Raw genomic sequence first — 4,210 nt, forward strand, 5'->3', positions numbered from 1 at the left:
TTATTTATTTTTCAGTTTTTTGGTCAGTTTTTTGGTCACAGAATATGCCTTACTCCTTGCTCAGGGATCACTCATGGAGGTATTCAGGGAACCACATGTGGTGCACAAGATTGAACCTGGGTGCATACAAGACAAGCACCATATACACTGTACTATCTCTCATTCTATCTTTGTGGAGTGATGTGAATAAAGTGTATCCCACATATGTCATATGTAGAGATAGTTTAAATAGTCAATAACATTTTAAATTGCTAAAATAAATTATTAAATATGCTTTTGGTTCATTTAAGTATTCTCCATTTCCAGGAATCATTTTCACTTACATAAACTCAAATTTCTACCTTTTCTATCTTGTTTCATTTTTTAAAAATTTCTTATACTATGTCTACTTTCTTAAGCATCTTTTAAACTGAAGTAAAAGCCACCTCTTTCAAAATGTTAGATTTTGCACTAGTGACTTTTAGACAATTCTTTCTGGCAGGTAGTGCATTTTCATCTGTACATATTCCTTCCAGCAGATATGCTCCCAATTATCTTGATCGTGCTTAAGTTTTGGGTTTTTTTTCTGTTTACTTTTCTCAACAGTTAGATCTTAATGTACCTAGATGGAGGATTTTTCTCTAGCTACTAATTATTTTTTTCCAGTTTTCCACTTATACTTTATACAGACACTGGTTTACAAAGTTGTTCATGATTTGTCACAGGAATGCAACAGTCCAACACCAAATCCCACCTCCATTACACCTTCTAAGATAGAGTTTTTTGAACTAGAAATTTAAAGAGTAAAAATTCAGCACATGCACTACCAAATTTCAAGTATTACTTTAAAACTTCATTAACTAAGGCACTGTGTTACTAGGGAGCATATATATACAGATCAGAACAGAAAACCAAAAGTAGATTTAAGAATACATGACAAAATGAATATGCCTTTAAAATATTGCTGAAAAATTTAAACATTGATGGCAGTATAAAAAATCTCAATCATAACTCAAGTTAATTAAAATTAAACATTTATACAAGGAAAATGAATGCATTTTCAATATTGGATTCCTCCAATGTTCAGTGCTATTGCACTAAAAGCATGGGCTATAATGGAAATCATTTGACAATCTGAACTTCACCAAGATTTAAATAGAATCTTTTCAAAAGTTATTGTCAAATTGATGAAAATAGAACACACACCAGAAGACTACCCCCTCCAAAAATATACAGCAACAAAAGTATCATGTTAAATATGGTGCATATACATGTGTGTATAAGTATATATATATGCATATACATTATATTTGAAGTTGTGTATATATGTATATACATGTATATACATATATATGAACATAGTATTTAAACTAGGTGAAAAGATTCATAAGGTATATAGAGGAAAATTATATTCAGAACGATACTAAAACTAGAGGCATCTTCACGATCACGATCATGACCATCCTGTTATTCGTCGGTTGCCTTGAGCAGGCCCCAGTAATGTCTCCTTCATCCTAGCCCTGAGATTTTTCAAAAAGTGCCAAATTCAAGGTTCTTTCAGAGTTAGGAGAATGATACACATCATTGTTACTGGTATTTGGCATATTGGGTACGCCACAGGGAGTTTGCCAGGCTCTGCTGTGTGGACAGGTTACATTCGGTAGCCTGCCAGTTTGTCCAAAGTAGGAGAGGCATCTTAAGGAAAAAATATCTGTGACCAATTAAATGGAAGCCTGTAGTAACAAATGAACATATAATTAATTAAGAAGCTTCTACAACTCAAAGGAAATGATGGCTAGAGTATGAAGACAACAAAGCATTTCAGAGCTGGAGAAATTACTTGTCCATTGTTCATCCAATAAAGCACTAACATCCAAACATAAAAAGAACTGGTAGAATTTTCAAAAAAAACAAAGAAAAAAAACACCCACTCCATTAAAACATGGGTCATATAGATGAACAGGAACTTACAAAGGAAATACAAATGATAAAAAGCATATAAAATACTCTATATCACTAATCATCAGGGAAATGTGAAGCATTACTGAGATATCACCTCACACTAAATAGACTGGTGCTCATCAAAAAGAACAACAATCAGTGTTGGCATGAATGTGGGGGAAATATAGACCCTTCATATACTGCTGGTGAGAAGGTTGATTGGTCCAACCCTTTGAAAGACAATAAGGACTGTTCTCAAAAAATTAGGAATTGAGCTTCCATACAACTCAACTCAGCAGTTCTATTCCTAGGGACCCAAAACAAGAATGCAGAAAAAATATTGAACTCCTGTACTCATTGCTGTGCTCTTCACAATAGCCAAAATCTGGAAACAACCCCCCAAAACAGGTAACTGATTAAATATGTTATGGTACACAAAGGTACATATGGTACACATGGTGGTAAAAAGTGGAATAATGCTCAGCCATAAGAAAAGATCAAGTTGTGAAATTTGCTGACACATGGATGGATCTGAAGAGTATTATGCTATATGAAATGAATGAGAGAGAGGGAATAATCTTTCTCATATATGGGATATTAAGATACAGAGTCGGGGATAACTAAAGTCCAATGACAATTAAAATGAAAAAAAGAGAACCAGTCCTTACTTGAAATTTGACACTGGGATGTGTAGGTGAAGGTCAGGGAGGTGACCATTACAACAATTATAGGAATTATATAAATAAGTGGTCACTTACCTCTGGACCAGGACTAGGTGCTGAAAGGATAAAGTGACATGCATGGTCTCTGTAAACCACGGTATTTAACTAAAAGTGTGTGTGATTGGGGGAGGGCAGGGAGGCTGAGAGGGAGGGACAATAACTGGGTACATTGGTGAAAGGAATTGAACACTGGTAAAAGGATTACTGTTGGGACACCATATGCCTGAAGCTCAATCAAGAATAACTTTGCAATTCAAAGTGAATTAATAAAAAATTAAATAAAAATGGGCAAAACTTTTAAACATACACCTTGGCAAAAGATATATACAGATTGCAGTAATATGAAAGCACATTCCTTCTAAACTAGTCATCAGGAAAATGAAAACAAATGCATATATTATGAAAAGTGGGAAGGATGATAATTAAAAAAATTTCAGTTAGTAACACAAATTGTTGAAGGAAATGCAAAATGGCCAATCATACTCATAAACAGTTTCATAAAGTTAAATGCACACTTTTGTATTGTTAATACTACCTAGTCTTGGGCATTTGACCAAACCAAATAAAAATTATGCTTGCACTAAAACCTTTACACAAATCTTATTAGACATATAATAATAATATAACAATAATAGTAATAGTGACCTGCGAAAAAACAAATGATGATCCTTTATTAAATGACTGATGTATTCATAAAATATTTTTGTTTATAAAATTGAAAGGTATTTATACTTGAAACAGCTTCAATGCATATAAAATGTATTATGGTATGTGAAAGAACTAAAAAAGATATATACATTGCGATACTCATAAGCCATTCTGAAAAAAGGCAAAATTACTCGGAGACATAGTCTTATATCATCAATCCTTGCTCTTCTAAAATACGTGTCTTTATAATTATTTTGTCACAGTGTGGATATAGTTTCCTTTTAGAGCTTATGATCCTCTTAACTACTTTTCTCCATAATTATTGAAAAACAAGTAATAAATTAAGTTGGTGAAAGAAAAAAAGATGGTATACCATCCATGGTTTCTTGAAAATTGTCAAAAAATGTGAAAGATTAATCACAAGGGCTCTTACTAAATCTATGTTTGTGTTATTTTGAATAAACTAAACACATAAAAAAAGCACACAAAGAGCAGATGGCACTAGAGGTTAAGGTCAGTTCTTCTAGTTACTAGATTCATTGCACATTTTGAGTTTTTCTATTTCCATTGGTAAACTAAATAGTATTTTTTTCTTAAAGAATTAATTTTGGTGCTTGCTTTGGCTGCACGTGTACTAAAATTGGAACGACACAGAGAAGATTAGCATGGTCCATGCGCAAAGATGACACACAAATTCGTGAAGCGTTCCATATATATATTTTTTAATTTGTTGAATCACCGTGAGAACAGTAACAAAGACTTTCAGTTCAAATCTATGTTGGTCACACAATGATCAAACACCTGTCCATTCACCAGTACACATTTTCCACCACCAAGAACCCCAATATACCTTCCCTCCCACCCACCCCCCACCTGTGTGACAGATTTCCACTTTACTCTCTCTCTCTCTCTCTCTCTCT

At 33.4% G+C, this 4,210-nt stretch overlaps 1 non-coding gene across 1 annotated transcript; it reads left to right on the plus strand.

The window, feature by feature from the left end:
- Window positions 1-3,900: 3,900 nt before the first annotated feature.
- Window positions 3,901-4,007, plus strand: LOC130034042 (U6 spliceosomal RNA). The gene has a single exon (XR_008794043.1). It is a non-coding gene; the product is annotated as a U6 spliceosomal RNA (small nuclear RNA).
- Window positions 4,008-4,210: the final 203 nt, after the last annotated feature.

The sequence above is a fragment of the Sorex fumeus genome, unplaced genomic scaffold (assembly GCF_029834395.1).
Source record: "Sorex fumeus unplaced genomic scaffold, SorFum_2.1 ptg000055l, whole genome shotgun sequence".
Taxonomy (NCBI): domain Eukaryota; kingdom Metazoa; phylum Chordata; class Mammalia; order Eulipotyphla; family Soricidae; genus Sorex; species Sorex fumeus.